The 17,679-nt window shown below is 41.6% G+C and overlaps 1 protein-coding gene and 1 pseudogene across 8 annotated transcripts in view; one reads left to right on the forward strand and one right to left on the reverse strand.

Moving 5' to 3' along the window:
- Positions 1 to 17,679, reverse strand: part of ARHGAP22 (Rho GTPase activating protein 22) — a 215,139-nt gene that overhangs the window by 42,373 nt on the left and 155,087 nt on the right. The window lies entirely within an intron of this gene.
- Positions 10,237 to 10,545, forward strand: LOC136381368 (U6 snRNA-associated Sm-like protein LSm3 pseudogene; annotated as a pseudogene).

Raw genomic sequence — 17,679 nt, forward strand, 5'->3', positions numbered from 1 at the left:
GAGACTAAAGCATAATACATGACATTGCCATAGAGACTTATCAACTGCAAACCTCCACCTGAGCGTGGCAAAGGGGCAAAACCCGGGGTACAGAGTCACCGACCAGGAAGAGGGAGAGAAAAGAAAAAGCAAGAAGATAACCTCTCAAAATCAAGAATAATCTGCAGGCTTTATAACCTATCCCATTTTATTATATTTGTTCGTTTGTTTCTCTTATCTTCATTCTTGATACTATTTTTTTCCTCCTCCAATTTGGCCGATTAACTCTCTACCGGTCTTACTCTCTCCTCTCCTTGAACTACACTACCCATAAGTGTTACATCTCCCATTATCTTTTCTCTTCTCTTCCTTTCTCTCTATGAGGGTTGCACTCCAAAACCCTTAACTCTCTCTCTCTCTCTCTCTCCTTTCTTTTTTCTTCTTTTAGTGGTTCCCTCTTTTTTTTCTCTCTCTCTCTTTCTTTTCTCCCTCTATATTAGTTTCTTCCTTTCTCCTTTACATCTCCTCTCATTAAAACCTCAATAACAAACAAATTATCCTATCTGGGACTCAAACTTATGTTTGTGGCATTTTGGGGGGTTTTTACTTCACCTTTTTAACTCACTAGCAGTGCTCCCATCCCTGGCTCTCCATATTATCTAGTTCTTGTTCCACTAAATACAATAGTAATTTTTTAATTTGTCCCCCCATTTTTCCGTTTTCCTCTTAATCCTCTCATCATAACTCTTAGACAACCAACACCTAAAAGCAAATCATTTTATTCTTGACCCAAATTTTTTCCTTATTTGCTTTTTGTGGGTCCATACGCTTTTTTTTTTTCTTTTTTCTTTCTTTTTTTTTTTTTTTTTTTTTGCCCCTTTATTACTTTTCCCCAATTCAGGCCCTACATCACAGGCATTGTTTGTTATAATTCACAGTCCACCGCAAGATTTTATCAAGAAAGAGAGGAGAGGAGAGGAGAGGAAAAAAGGAGGGGGGGAATAATTTCCTTTTTTATTTTATTTTTATTTTTTTTTAATTTTTATTTTATTTTATTTTTCTTTATTTCATTATTAATTTTTTTAAAAAAAAAACAACTCTTTTCGATTTTTTTTTATTATTTTTTTAAACTTTTTATTCTTTATTAAATCTCATTAATACTATCAACAAAACCACCCTCAGATGCCATTAAGGAAGAGAAAATCGAATATCATGGATACAAAAGAAAGAGAGGTAACACAGCTAGATGAGGAAAAATCTATGGAGAAAAAATTTAATATATTGGAAACCTTGGAGCTAAATGACAGAGAATTCAAGATAGAAATCCTAAAAATCCTCCGAGATATACAAGAAAACACAGAAAGGCAATTTAGGGAGCTCAGAAAACAACTCAATGAACACAAAGAATATATGTCCAAGGAAATTGAAACTATAAAAACAAATCAAACAGAGATGAAAAACTCAATTCACGAGCTGAAAAACGAAGTAACAAGCTTAGCTAATAGAACAGGTCAGATAGAAGAGAGGATTAGTGAAATAGAAGACAAGCAACTTGAGGCACAACAGAGAGAAGAAGAAAGAGACTCAAAAATTTAAAAAAATGAGATAGCCCTACAAGAATTATCTGACTCCATCAAAAAGAATAACATAAGAATAATAGGTATATCAGAGGGAGAAGAGAGAGAAAATGGAATGGAGAACATACTCAAACAAATAATAGATGAGAACTTCCCAAGCCTGTGGAAAGAACTAAAGCCTCAAGTTCAAGAAGCAAACAGAACTCCAAGTTTTCTTAACCCCAACAAACCTACTCCAAGGCATATCATAATGAAATTGACACAAACCAACAGCAAAGAAAAAATTCTCAAGGCAGCCAGGGAAAAGAAGAATACAACATATAAAGGAAGGCCCATTAGATTATCATCAGATTTCTCAGCAGAAACCCTACAAGCTAGAAGAGAGTGGACCCCAATATTTAAAGTCCTGAAAGAGAGGAACTTTCAGCCACGAATACTATACCCATCAAAGCTATCCTTCAAATATGAAGGAGAATTAAAAACATTCACAGATACAGAAAAGATGAGGGAATTTATCATCAGAAAACCCCCACTCCAGGAATTACTAAAGGGGGTTCTCCAATCAGATACAAAGAACAAAAAAAAACAGAGCCACAAGTAAAAGCTCCAAGAAGAACACAATAAAACCAAATTTAAACTGTGACAACAACAAAAAAAAAGAGGGGGAGAAGATGGAGATTAACAGTAGCAAAGGACGATGGAGTGCAAAAGTACTCACAGAAGAGTTCACTACAATGAACAGGGTAGGGACCCTTTTCATTATTCAAAGGTAACCACCATTGAAAAAACCACCACAGAAGCACATGAGATAAAAAAGATAGCAACAGTGGAAAGATGTATGGAATACAACCAAATAAAAACAAAAGATAGAAAAACAAAAGAGAAGGATCAAACAAGACACAAAACTAACAGAAAGCAAGATATAAAATGGCAATAGGGAACTCACAAGTATCAATAATTACACTAAATGTAAACGGATTAAACTCACCAATAAAAAGGCACAGAGTAGCAGAATGGATTAAAAAAGAAAATCCAACTGTATGCTACCTACAGGAAACTCATCTAAGTAACAAGGATAAAAACAAATTCAAAGTGAAAGGCTGGAAAACAATACTCCAAGCAAATAACATCCAAAAAAAAGCAGGTGTAGCAATACTCATATCGGATAATGCTGACTACAAGACAGGAAAAGTACTCAGAGACAAAAATGGCCATTTCATAATGGCTAAGGGGACACTGAATCAAGAAGACATAACAATTCTTAATATATATGCACCAAACCAAGGAGCACCAAAATATATAAGACAGCTACTTATTGATCTTAAAACAAAAACTGACAAAAATACAATCATACTTGGAGACCTCAATACACCGCTGACGGCTCTAGATCGGTCATCCAAACAGAGAATCAACAAAGACATAGTGGCCTTAAACAAAACACTAGAGCACCTGGATATGATAGACATCTACAGGACATTTCATCCCAAAGTGACTGAGTATACATTTTTCTCCAGTGTACATGGATCATTCTCAAGAATTGACCATATGTTGGGCCACAAAAACAACATCAGCAAATTCAGAAAAATTGAAGTTGTACCAAGCATATTTTCTGATCATAAAGCCTTGAAACTAGAATTCAACTGCAAAAAAGAGGAAAAAAATCCCACAAAAATGTGGAAACTAAACAACATACTTTTAAAAAATGAATGGGTCAAAGAAGAAATAAGTGCAGAGATCAAAAGATATATACAGACTAATGAAAATGACAATACGACATATCAGAATCTATGGGATGCAGCAAAAGCAGTGATAAGAGGGAAGTTCATATCACTTCAGGCATATATGAACAAACAAGAGAGAGCCCAAGTGAACCACTTAACTTCACACCTTAAGGAACTAGAAAAAGAAGAACAAAGACAACCCAAAACCAGCCGAAGAAAGGAGATAATAAAAATCAGAGCAGAAATAAATGAATTAGAGAACAGAAAAACTATAGAAAAAATTAATAGAACAAGGAGCTGGTTCTTTGAAAAAATCAACAAAATTGACAAACCCTTGGCAAGACTTACCAAGGAAAAAAGAGAAAGAACTCATAGAAACAAAATCCAAAATGAAAGAGGAGAAATCACCACGGACACCGTAGATATACAAAGAATTATTGTAGAATACTATGAAAAACTTTACGCCACTAAATTCAACAACCTAGAAGAAATGGATAAATTCCTAGAAAAATACAACCTTCCTAGACTGAATCAAGAAGAAGCAGAAAGCCATTAAAAACCTCCCCAAAAATAAAAGTCCAGGCCCTGACGGCTATACCAGCGAATTTTATCAAACATTCAAAGAAGACTTGGTTCCTATTCTACTCAAAGTCTTCCAAAAAATTGAAGAAGAAGCAATACTTCCAAACACATTTTATGAAGCCAACATAACCCTCATACCAAAACCAGGCAAGGATGGCACAAAAAAAGAAAACTACAGACCAATATCTCTAATGAATACAGATGCTAAAATATTAAACAAAATACTAGCAAATCGAATACAACAACATATTAAAAAAATAATACATCATGATCAAGTGGGATTCATCCCAGAATCTCAAGGATGGTTCAACATACGTAAAACGGTTAATGTAATACACCATATCAACAAAACAAAGAACAAAAACCACATGATCTTATCAATAGACGCAGAAAAGGCTTTCGATAAAATACAACACAATTTTATGTTTAAGACTCTCAACAAAATGGGTATAGAAGGAAAATATCTCAACATGATAAAGGCCATATATGATAAACCATCAGCTAACATCATATTAAATGGCACTAAACTGAAGGCTTTCCCCCTTAAATCAGGAACAAGACAGGGTTGTCCACTCTCTCCACTCTTATTTAATGTGGTACTAGAGGTTCTAGCCAGAGCAATCAGACAAGACAAAGAAATAAAAGGCATCCATATCGGAAAAGAAGAAGTAAAGGTATCACTTTTTGCAGATGATATGATACTATACATCGAAAACCCCAAAGAATCCACAAAAAGACTACTAGAAACAATAAGCCAATACAGTAAGGTCGCAGGATACAAAATTAACATACAGAAGTCAATAGCCTTTCTATATGCCAACAATGAAACAACTGAGAAGGAACTCAAAAGAATAATCCCCTTCACGATTGCAACAAAAAAAATAAAATACTTAGGAATAAACATAACAAAGAATGTAAAGGACTTATATAATGAAAACTATAAACCATTGTTAAGGGAAATCGAAAAAGATATAATGAGATGGAAGAATATGCCTTGTTCTTGGCTAGGAAGAATAAATATAATCAAGATGGCTATATTACCCAAAGCAATATACAAATTTAATGCAATTCCCATCAAACTTCCAATGACATTTTTTTAAAGAAATAGAGCAAAAAATCATCAGATTTATATGGAACTATAAAAAACCCCGAATAGCCAAAGCAATCCTAAAGAAAAAGAATGAAGCTGGGGGCATTTCAATACCTGACTTCAAACTCTATTATAGGGCCACGACAATCAAAACAGCATGGTATTGGCAGAAAAATAGACACTCAGACCAATGGAACAGAATAGAAAGTCCAGAAATAAAACCACATATATATAGTCAAATAATTTTTGATAAAGGGGCCAACAACACACAATGGAGAAAAGAAAGCCTCTTCAATAAATGGTGTTGGGAAAACTGGAAAGCCACATGCAAAAGAATGAAACTGGACTACAGTCTCTCCCCCTGTACAAAAATTAACTCAAAATGGATCAAAGATCTAAACATAAGACCTGAAACAATTAAGTACATAGAAGAAGACATAGGTACTCAACTCAGGGACCTGGGTTTTAAAGAGCATTTTATGAATTTGACTCCAATGGCAAGAGAAGTGAAGGCAAAAATTAATGAATGGGACTACATCAGACTAAGAAGTTTTTGCTCAGCAAGAGAAACTGATAACAAAATAAACAGAAAGCCAACTAAATGGGAAATGATTTTTTCAAACGACAGCTCAGATAAGGGCCTAATATCCAAAATATACAAAGAACTCATAAAACTCAACAACAAACAAACAAACAATCCAATAAAAAAATGGGAAGAGGATATGAATAGACACTTCTCCCAGGAAGAAATACAAATGGCCAACAGATATATGAAAAGATGCTCATCTTCTTTAGCTATTAGAGAAATGCAAATCAAAACGGCAATGAGATACCACCTCACACCTGTTCGATTAGCTGTTATTAGCAAGTCAGGTAACAGCAAATGTTGGAGAGGCTGTGGAGAAAAAGGAACCCTCATACACTGTTGGTGGGAATGTAAAGTAGTACAACCATTATGGAAGAAAATATGGTGGTTCCTCAAAAAACTGAAAATAGAACTACCTTATGACCCAGCAATCCCTCTACTGGGTATATATCCCAAAAACTCAGAAACATTGATACGTAAAGACACATGCAGCCCCATGTTTATTGCAGCATTGTTCACAGTGGCCAGGACATGGAAACAACCAAAAAGCCCATCAATAGATGACTGGATAAAGAAGATGTGGCACATATACACTATGGAATACTACTCAGCCATAAGAAATGATGACATCGGAACATTTACAGCAAAATGGTGGGATCTTGATAACATGATACGAAGCGAAATAAGTAAATCAGAAAAAAACAGGAACTGTATTATTCCATACGTAGGTGGGACATAAATTGAAACTAAGAGACATTGATAAGAGTGTGGTGGTTACGGGGGGGAGGGGGGAATGGGAGAGGGATAGGGGGTGGGGAGGGGCACAAAGAAAACAAGATAGAAGGTGACAGAGGACAATCTGACTTTGGGTGGTGGGTATGCAACATAATTGAACGACAAGATAACCTGGACTTGTTATCTTTGAATATATGTATCCTGATTTATTGATGTCACCCCATTAAAAAAATAAAATTATATTTAAAAAAAAAAAAAAAACTCCCAAGAAACAAAAGCTCAGGGCCTGATGGCTTCACAAGTGAATTCTATCAAATATACAAAGAAGAACTAACTCCTATCCTTCTCAAGCTATTTCAAAAAATTCAAGAGGAAGGAGGAATTCCAAGCTCCTTTTATGAGGTGAGCATTATTCTGATTCCAAAACCAGGTAAAGACAACACAAAAAAAGAAAATTATAGGCCAATATCCCTGATGAATATAGATGCTAAAATCCTCAACAAAATATTAGCAAACCGGATACAGCAATTGATGACAAAAATCATACACCATGATCAAGTGGAATTTATTCTGGGGAGGCAAGGCTGGTTCAATATTTGCAAATCAATCAATGTGATTCATCACATAAACAAAAGGAAGGAGAAAAACCACATGATAATTTCAATAGATGCAGAAAAAGCATTTGATAAAATCCAGCACCCATTCATGATCAAAACTCCCAGCAAAGTGGGAATACAGGGAACATACCTCAACATGATAAATGCCATCTATGACAATCCCATAGCCAACATCATAATCAATGGGCAAAAATTAAAAGCAACCACCTTAAGATCAGGAAGAAGGCAGGGGTGCCCCCTATCACTACTCTTATTCAACATAGTCCTGGAAGTCCTAGCCACAGCAATCAGACAAGAATAAGAAATAAAAGGCATTCAAGTTGGAAAAGAAGAAGTAAAACTGTCACTATTTGCAGATGATATGATATTGTATATAGAAAACCCTAAAGTCTCAGTCAAAATACTATTGGACCTGATAAATGAATTCAGCAAAGTGGCAGAATATAAAATTAATACTCAGAAATCAGAGGCATTTTTATGCACCAACAATGAACTGTCAGAAAGAGAAATTAAGGAAACAATCCCCTTCACTATTGCAACCAAAACAATAAAGTACCTAGGAGTAAATTTAACCAAAAAGGTTAAAGACTTGTACTCAGAAAATTATAAAACATTGATAAAAGAAATCAAGGAAGATACAAACAAGTGGAAGCATACATGGGGCTCATGGTTAAGAAGAATAAACATCATTAAAATGTCTATATTACCCAAAGCAATTTACAAATTCAATGCAATACCAATTAAAACACCAATGACATACTTCAAAGATATCGAACACATATTCCAAAAATTTATATGGAACCAAAAAAGAACACAAATAACCTCAGCAATCTTGAAAAGGAAGAATAAAGTAGGAGGTATCACACTTCCTGATATCAAGTTATACTACAAGGCCATTGTACTCAAAACAGCCTGGTACTGGCATAAGAACAGGTTTATCAATGTAACAGAACAAAGAACCCAGAAATAAACCCACAGCTATATGGACAACTGCTATTTGACAAAGGAGGTAAGAGCATACAGTGGAGTAAAGACAGCCTCTTCAACAAACGGTGTTAGGAAAATTGAACAGCTACCTGCAACAAAAATGAAACTAGACCACCAACTTACACCATTCACAAAAATAAACTCAATATGGATAAAATACTTAAATGTAAGCCATGAAACCATAAGCATCTTAGAAGAAAACATAGGCAGTAAGCTCTCCGACATCTCGCAGCAATATACAGTGTGTCCATAAAGTCATGGTGCACTTTTAACCGGTCACAGGAAAGCAACAAAAGACGATAGAAATGTGAAATCTGCACCAAATAAAAGAAAAACTCTCCCAGTTTCATATCTATTCAGTGCAGTTCGATGTGGGCTCACACACAGCTTTTTTAGGGCTCCTTAGGTAGCTATCCCATATAGCCTCTACAGACTAGTCACTGACTGATGCCCTATCAGAATGAGGTTTCTCCACCAAACTGCCGGTTTCCTTCAACTACTTATCCCACCGAGTAATGTTATTCCTGTGTGGTGGCGCTTTGTTATAAACACACCGATATTCATGTTACACTTTGGTCACAGATTTGAATTTAGTGAGCTACAGAACACACTGAACTTTCCTCTGTACCGTCCACATCTCGACTGGCATGGCCGTGGGCTGCTCCGCTGTATACACGGTGTTATGTCATCACCTGCACATGTGCACATGCTGCCACATCATCCTACAGAAACTGGGAGGGTTTTCCTTGGATTTGGTGCAGATTTCACATTTCTATTTTCTTTGTTGCTTTCCTGTGACCGGTCAAAGTGCACCATGACTTTACGGACACACTGTATTTGCTGATTTATCTCCGCAGTCAAGTGAAATAAAAGACAGGATAAACAAATGGGACTATATCAAACTAAAAAGCTTTTGCAGAGCTGAAGACAATAAGAACAGAATAAAAAGACAAACTACTCAATGGGAGAACATATTCGACAATATGTCTGATAAGCAGTTAATAACCAAAATTTATAAAGAACTTGGAAAACTCAACACCGGGAAAATAAACAATCCAATAAAAAAATGGGCAAAAAATAGACACTTCTCCAAAGAGGACATACAGATGGCCAATAGGTATATGAAAAAATGCTCAAAATCAATAATCATTAGAGAAATGCAAATTAAAACCACAATGAGGCCCTGGCTGGTTGGCTCAGTGGTAAAGCGTCGGCCCGGCGTGCAGAAGTCCCGGGTTCGATTCCCGGCCAGGGCACACAGGAGAAGCACCCATCTGCTTCTCCACCCCTCCCCCTCTCCTTCTTCTCTGTCTCTCTCTTCCCCTCCCGCAGCCGAGGCTCCATTGGAGCAAAGATGGCCTGGGCGCGGGGGATGGCTCCTCGGCCTCTGCCCCAGGCGCTAGAGTGGCTGTGGTCGCAGCGGAGCGACGCCCCGGAGGGGCAGAGCATCGCCCCCTGGTGGGCAGAGCGTCACCCCTGGTGGGCGTGCTGGGTGGATCCCGGTCGGTGCATGCGGGAGTCTGTCTGACTGTCTCTCCCTGTTTCCAGCTTCAGAAAAGTAAGAAGAAAAGGAAAAAAAGAAAGAAAAAGAAAACCACAATGAGATATCACCTCACACCAGTCAGAATGGTGCTCATCAACAAAACAACACAGAATAAGGGCTGGCAAGGATGTGGAGAAACGGGAACCCTCCTACACTGCTGGTGGGAATGCAGACTGGTGCAGCCTCTGTGCAAAACAGTATGGAGATTCCTCCAAATATTAAAAAATTAAAACTCGAACTGCCTTTTGAGCCAGCTATCCCACTTTTAGGAATATACCTCAAGAACACCATAGCACTGTTTCAAAAGGAGAAATGCACCCCCATGTTTATGGCAGCATTGTTCACAATAGCAAAGATCTGGAAACAGCCCAAGTGTCCTTCAGTGGATGAGTGGATTAAAAAGCTTTGGTACATATACACAATGGAATACTATGGGCCATGAATAAGAAGGAAATCTTACCTTTTGCGACAATGTGGATGAACCTGGAAACTCTTATGTTAAGTGAAATAAGCCAGGCAGGAAAAGAAAAATATCATATGACCTCGCTCATTTGAGGAATCCAGGAACAATGAGAACTGAGGAATGGAATTGAGACAGAGGAGAGATCAAAGGGACCAGAGGAAAAGAGAACAGAGGGAAAGGGGATGATAGGATGGGATAAAGCTGAAGGGAAGGGGGGAGGAACGATGTTGGAAAGGGGGCAAGAGAGATGTTAGGGGAATACGGGGGAGGGGGAATGCATTCGGTGCAACACTAGAATCTATGTAATCACAATAAATTAAAATCAATAAAAAATAAGAGGGCGCAAGGTTTGAAAGATGGCAGACGATGTGGATCAGCAACAAACTACCAACACCATAGAAGAGCCCCTGGAGCTTATCAGGCTCAGCCTGGATGAGCAAATTTATGTGAAAATGAGAAATGACAGAGAGCTTTGAGGTAGATTACATGCTAATGATCAACACTTAAATATGATACTGGGAGATGTGGAAGAAACTGTGACTACTATAGAAATCGATGAACAAACATATGAAGAAATATATAAATCAACAAAAAGGAATAGTCCAATGCTCTGTGTCCAGGGAGATGGTGTTGTGCCAGTTGCCCCTCCATTCAGAGTTGGCTGAAACCAAGAATTTATCCTGTATGGAGAGTAGGAGACTTTGTATGATTGCATCTTTAAATGTAGAATATATTCAAAAGAGAAATCTGCATAACTTTTGATATTACAAAATAACTAAGGATTCTTCCACTCCTGAAATGTGTTAATTTGCACATAACTCACAGATTCTTAAGCCAAATGGCACTTTTATTTTTCTTTAATCCTTCCAATAAATGTGACCACCAAGATTCAGCCCTCTTTTTTTAGGAGTTGATTTGCTCTGTCTTTTTATTTCATATGATTTCTGATTTTTTAAATTTAAATTAAATTTGATATTTCCTTTCGACTTAAAAAAAATAAAGAGCTACTTGGTGGCCTTCATTGCTGCACTGGGCCCTCGGGAGCTGCCAGGGTGGGGCAGTCTCAAGGCCGTGGGGCCCAGTGGCAAACCTGCAGCCCAGGTCTAAGAAGAAAACTTGAAAGGCACTTGGCAACATTTACTATCCACTTTGATAAAAATTCTAGGTTAATAAGAATAGATGGACCCTTCCTCAGCATGGATCTACCCAAAACCAATATTGCATTTTGTGGCGAGACACTGGCAGCATTCCTCATCACAGCTGGGTACAATATAAGCATGTGCAGCCTGACCAGATGGTGGTGCAATAGACAGAGAATCAGACTGGGTGGGATGCAGAGGACCCAGGTTCAAAACCCTGAGGTCGCCAGCTTGAACTCGGGCTCACCAGCTTGAGCACAGGATCACTGGCTTCAGTGTGGGATCATAGACATGACCTCATGGTCACTGGCTTGAAGCCTAAAATCGCCAGCTTGAGCAAGGGGTCACTCACTCTGCTGTAGCCCCCTGGTCAAAGCACATATGAGAAAGCAATCAATGAACAACTAAGGAGACTAAAGAGCTGCAACAAAGAGTTCTTATCTCTCTCCCTTCCTGTCTGTCTGTCCCTATCTGTCTCTCTCACTGTCTCTCTGTCACAGACACACACAAAAAAAGCATGCCCACTGTCACCACTGTTACTTAACATTTTCCTGAAATATTAGCCAGTACAACAGATTAGAGAAAAAACATAAAGCAATAAAAGCAGGAGGGGAGGACAGCTATTATTATCACTGTTCTTATTTTTCAGTTATCTGTTTACATCCACAAAAACCTAATTCAGTAAACTGAAAAACCATGACAAGCAATAAGAGACTTGGTAAGGTAGCCAGACACAAAATTAATACACATAAATCACAACCTAGCCTGATCTGTGGTGGGACAGTGGGTAGAACATCTACCCAGAACATAGGTCCCTGGTTCAAAACCTGTAGATCTCAGGCTCCTTTGGCTTGAGCGTGGTTTGCCAGCTTGAACATGGGGTCACTGGCTTGAGCCCAAGGTTACTGGCTTGAGCAAGGGGCCACTGGTTCAGTTTGAGCCCCCGATCAAAGCACATATGAGAAGCAAACAACGAACAACTAAAGTGAAGCAACTATGAGTTGATGCTTCTTAATCTCTCTTGTCCCTCTCTCTCCCTTTCTGTATCTCTCTCTCTCAAATCAACAAAAAAGTAAAATAAAAAGAGAAACCACAATCTATTTATGAATTAGAAGAAACAGAAATGCACACCATCATATACAGGAAAAAATAAGAGATGGCAATTCCCCCAATTTAGTCTATAAATTTAACACAAGAAAATACTGAGAGCATTTTTAAAAATTAGACAAATTGATTCTAACATGCCTAAGCAAAACTAGCAAATGTATTTTTGCAGAAAACAATAATGAAGTCGAGTAACCCTACCAATGGTCAAGAGTCTGCAGCTGCAAAAGCAGAAACAGCCCCTGTGCTGCATAACACGGAGAGACGAACCCCAACACACGTGGGGTTCAGAATAAAATCAAGAGGGTATTTCTCAGCAGCAGTGCGAGATAAGAGTATTTAGTAAAAGAATAGGGACCACTAGATGAAAAATTACCAAGCTGAATCCTTGTGTCACACCTTCTGACACAACACAAGTGCCTGATGGGTCAAGGATTTAAAGATGAAGAATGAAACAAGACAGCCAGGATCAACCAGGGGAGAAATTTTGTATCCTCTCGAAGAGTGCACAGCTCAACTGACATAAAAACCAGAGGCCAGGAAAGAAAACTTCACTATAGAGAAGTTAAAGCCCTGGCTGGTTGACTCAGCGGTAGAGCGTCGGCCTGGCGTGCGGAGGACCCGGGTTCGATTCTCGGCCAGGGCACACAGGAGAAGCGCCCATTTGCTTCTCCACCCCTCCGCCGCGCCTTCCTCTCTGTCTCTCTCTTCCCCTCCCGCAGCCAAGGCTCCATTGGAGCAAAGATGGCCCGGGCGCTGGGGATGGCTCCTTGGCCTCTGCCCCAGGCGCTAGAGTGGCTCTGGTCGCAACATGGCGACGCCCAGGATGGGCAGAGCGTCGCCCCCTGGTGGGCCTGCCGGGTGGATCCCGGTCGGGCGCATGCGGGAGTCTGTCTGACTGTCTCTCCCTGTTTCCAGCTTCAGAAAAAAAAAAAAAAAAAAAAAAAAAAGAAAAGAAAAAAGAGAAGTTAAAAACATTTGTACAGTCAAGGAACAAAAGTGTAAAGACAACTGACAAGAAGAGAGGGGAGGACTATTTATTCAGATTTGGAATTTTCTCTGCCGGGTAAGTGACAAAAGCAATGACATTCTATCATGTTTTGTAAAGGAAAGGCAGGAGGAAAGACGAAAGACATCCTTGTTCGTTTGAATATGTGCAAAATATCCACCATGGCTGGTGGAAGATGACAGTGGGAGCAGCAGCTCTGGGGTGGTAGGGGCAGTGAGTGGTGGGCTGCAGGCTGTGCACTGAGTGGTGGGACCCAGTCATGGTGGCACAGTGGCACCTGGGAGTAGCTAGAAACGTGGGGGTCAATGAGGATGGTGGGCAGACCCTTACCATGTTGGATGGAGGTTTTGCAAAACCTCTTTTCATGGGATCTATCAAAATATTAACATTTTAAATGACTATCCATTCCTTAGGAAGTCACTTTTCAGATAAATTTACAAATGTGCATAAGGAGAAATGAGAACAAACTGGGAACAACTTAACCATCCATCTAGGGAAACAATGAGTAATGGACGGGTTCAATAAATATTGTTCATACCCAAAAAGGTGGTGGAACTGTGTGCGATGGGACGTTATCATACAGAAAATGCAAACACTGTGCACAACTATGCTGCTGTCTGTGTAAGGGTAACACGTGGGCACGGGAGCGGCTGTGCTGGGCCTGGAAGAACAAGCAGGATGGGGACTTGCGCTTACTTCAGGACAGCTGGCGAGGGCTCGCCGCTCACCACAGACTAACATGTCTGTGTGTCATCATCATGGGAACGATTACTTTCTTGGCTGCTTTCCTATTTGAACTGGTACAGTGGGTCTTGGGAGTTCTCCTCTCCCTTGGCTGTCTCCATCATATAATCTTGTAACCAAGCTGCCCATACACCAAATGTTTTATTAGCAGCTGGGGCCTTTCATCTCAGTGGCTGGAACTTCTGTTCTGGTTTAAGCTGCCACCAAAGCTCCAAAAGAATTTTATTAGACTGGCCATCTAATTTCTCCTTATCTGCTCCAGCCACAATCAAATCTACCCACATTTGTTCGAGTAACCTTTACAGGCCCGTTTCCCTTGTTAGTTGTGTGTGTGGGGGGGGGGGGGGCAACATAGGCAGCAGCCCTCACTGCTTTATGATCCTGAGCGGCCTCCAGCTCTCCCAAATCTGCTACCATCTATGTAACTGCATTGATGGGCTGCCCCACATAGGGGCCCAAGATAGCCACAAGTGACCCAAAAAGGGCTGACAGGGTGCTAGCAAGAATAAAGTCCCTCATTTTTGCAGTAAACACTTCCTTGTCTGGCCCACGGGACCCAGGGTTGAAAACAGCATTCTTCATACCTAGTTCCCGAAGGACCTTTACTAACTCACTGTAGCACTGCCACCGACTCATTGCCCCCGGCAGTTCTCCAGCATTCTGCCAGACCATACGAATGGCAGCCATCACCCATTCTAATGGGGTATGGTTTCCTGGGTTGTCATGGCAGTTCTGAAGACGCTGCCTCAAGGAGGAGTGTGTGGTAATGGCAGCCAATTTCTCCATCTTTGTCCCATAGAGCATGATGCCATCCACCCCTATATCCCATAATTGTAGTAACCAAGTTACCAGGGATTCAGTAGGTTTCTGCCTAAATTATGCCCCCAACTCCATCAGCTCTGCCTGGGTATAAGGCTGGACCACAGAGTGTTCCATTACCTGGGCAGGAGGCTGTGGCTGCCCCTGAGGGACTCTTTGTTGCTGGGTTTTACCTTCTTGGCAACCACTGGTCGGGCTCTCAGTGTGCGTATGGCAGCTTCAGCCTGAACCTTCTCATCCTCAGAAGAGGAGTAGCAAGCTCCTGCTCCCGCTGACTCAAAGCCAGTCCACCGTGCTGCTCCTTTGACCGTTTAGGGTCCTGTGGCTGCTGGCCTCTGGCCAGAAGCTGAAACTCGAGCTCTTAAACCCGCAGTTATTCCTTCAACAACTGCCGGTGCAAATGTTCAGCTTCCAGAGCAAACTGCAGCTTGCAAACCTGTAATTCCTTCTCCAGTGCTTGCTCCAATTCCAGCCTTTTCTGCTCTTTGATTTGCAATTCATCCTGGAGCTTTCAACCTAGGGTGGCTTCTTGCTCCTGGTTTCCTCTTGAGTAAAAAACACCAGCTCATGGCCCCTAAAAGGACAGCCTTGGGGAGCCAGAACAGCAACCAGTCTGCTACCCCACCCCTCAAGGGTGGCGGCTCCATACCGATCTGATCTGTATCCTGCCGCAGACTATGCCAGTTGTATGGCTAGGGGCTGCAGCCACCACCATCGTGGCCATTCCATGCAGGTTCTCATTGAGTTCATTCTGTTTACTGGTGTCTCACCAAGACAGGCAAGCCACAAGACAAGACAAGGGAAAAGCAGAAAATGGTGGCAGCTCATGTGCTTGGCCCTAGAGAACTCAGACCCACGCTTGAGTATTTTTAATTTATGAAAACTGTTCCAGATATTCTCCAAATGGCCTGTGCTCTAAATTCCCCCTCTGCCAGTCCATCTCCATGGCAGAGTTTCAAATTTTGAAATCAGCCATCTCCCTGGGAAATCTGTGGTTCTGGGTTCTGGTGAAGTTTGTTTTAGGGAACTCATGTTGACCTTGCCCTGGGCAGTGCCCATGGAGATCTGGGGCTGTGATTTTTCTCAGAGGCACAAATGCAAAAGAGAAGGAAAGGGGGGGGACAGCTGGAGGGTGCCCAGCCACTGCCAGAGGCTCCTCTCTGAAATGCACATAAGCACCCTCCCTCCACAGTCAGCATTCCACACCACAGCCTAACCCCTCAGGAGCCATCCCAGATCACTGCTTCCCACTGGGCTCCTCCATGATCAGATGAGGGTATCTTTCCAGACCAGCCAGCAACAACCCCATCTCATGAAATATCTCAGGCACTCTGCCCTACTTCTTGTTCCTGGAATATCCCATGCACTTCATGCCTCCCTGTCTTTGCACAGTCTGTTCCCTCCTCTTGGGATGCCTTTCCTACTTGGTCCACCTCGTAAACTCATTCATCAAGACCCAGTTCAAATGTCCCCATTTCTCTTTCACCTTCCTCACCTGTTCTCCCCCTCACCCACTCCCAGTTTTCCTCATCCCATGCCCCCTTCCACAAACATTTACTGAAGGTCTACTATGGGCCAGACACTGTGCCATGTGCCAGGGACACCACAGTGACAAAGCCAAGAGTCCCTGTTTTTGGAGAATGCAGCCTGGTCAGAGAGATAGGCACTATCCATTATCACAAACAAATGCAAAACTGAAGGGCTCAGAAGGGTCCAGGGTCTGGAAGGTGGGGCTCAGGCAGTCTTCCTATTCCCAATGGAATAGTTATTGGCTTCACTTGAACAGTTTGGCCCCTATAACCGTTAGTGGCCACTGGGGTCTCAGCAAACCGCTCTGGGTTCTCACAGAGGAAGGAACATACTGCATTTATATCCACAAAGGCCAACACCCGTTGTACATTGGAAGGGGACCAGTGGATAGTCAGTTCCACGTGTGGCCTCCAGTCCCCACCCATCCCTGTTAGACTGATGGTTCCAGCAGGGGCCAACCCGCCAAGTGGATGGCCATAGCCTTCCATCCGGCCACAGAGACTATTTGGATGGACAGGGCAGCCAGTGGGCAGAATTAAGAACCATATGGCTAGTTGCCCATAATGAAACTTCACCTCTGGTTATCTGCACTGACAGCTGGGCTGTCTATCATGGACTGACCTTTGCATTGCTACTTAGCACATTAACCAGTGGATGGCAATGCACCATCCACTATGGGGTCAGGCCATGTGGCAGGACTTATGGGAAATAGGACACCAGAAGCAGGTGACAGTATATCATGTCACAGGGCATGCCCCTCTAGCCATCCTGGGAATGAGGAAGCAGACACTTTGGCAAGGGTGCAATGGTTGAAGACTGCACCTGCAGGTGATGTGGCACAGTGGCCCATCGGCGCCTGCTCCATGTAGGACAGAAAACTATGTGGGCTACGGTTAAGGTGTGGAACTTGCCTGTGTCCTATGCAGAAGTACTTGCAGCCTGTGAACAATATGCAGTATGTTCCAAGGAACACCCTCGGAGACCACTGGTGTCACCTGACAGGTCCAGAGGGGTCGTGTTCCACTGACATGATTGCAGACAGACAACATTGGACCCTTACCAAAGTCAGAAGGGTACCAGTATGCAGTTACTTGGGTAGATACTGTCACCGGGCTGCTTGCTGCTTACCCTGCCCATAACCCTGACCAGAGGGCAGTCATACAGGCTCTGGACCACCTGAGTGCTGAATATAGGTGACCACTGGTCCTTGACAGTGACAATGGTACCCAGTTCACTGGTTCAGTGGTGAGGCAATGGGCTCAAGAGTTGGGGGTGGACTGGAAGTACCATGTTCCCTACCACCCCCAGGCTGCTGGTATCATTGAGCGGTATAATGGACTCTTAAAGCAGGGACTGCCACAGGAGGGGGGCACCGGCTTTCTTACTGGATGGACACACCGCTTGTGGACAGTACTCCGGATTTTGAAGGAGAGACCTTGATGGGGGAGCCCATT

This window comes from Saccopteryx leptura, chromosome 9 (genome assembly GCF_036850995.1).
Source record: "Saccopteryx leptura isolate mSacLep1 chromosome 9, mSacLep1_pri_phased_curated, whole genome shotgun sequence".
NCBI lineage: Eukaryota > Metazoa > Chordata > Mammalia > Chiroptera > Emballonuridae > Saccopteryx > Saccopteryx leptura.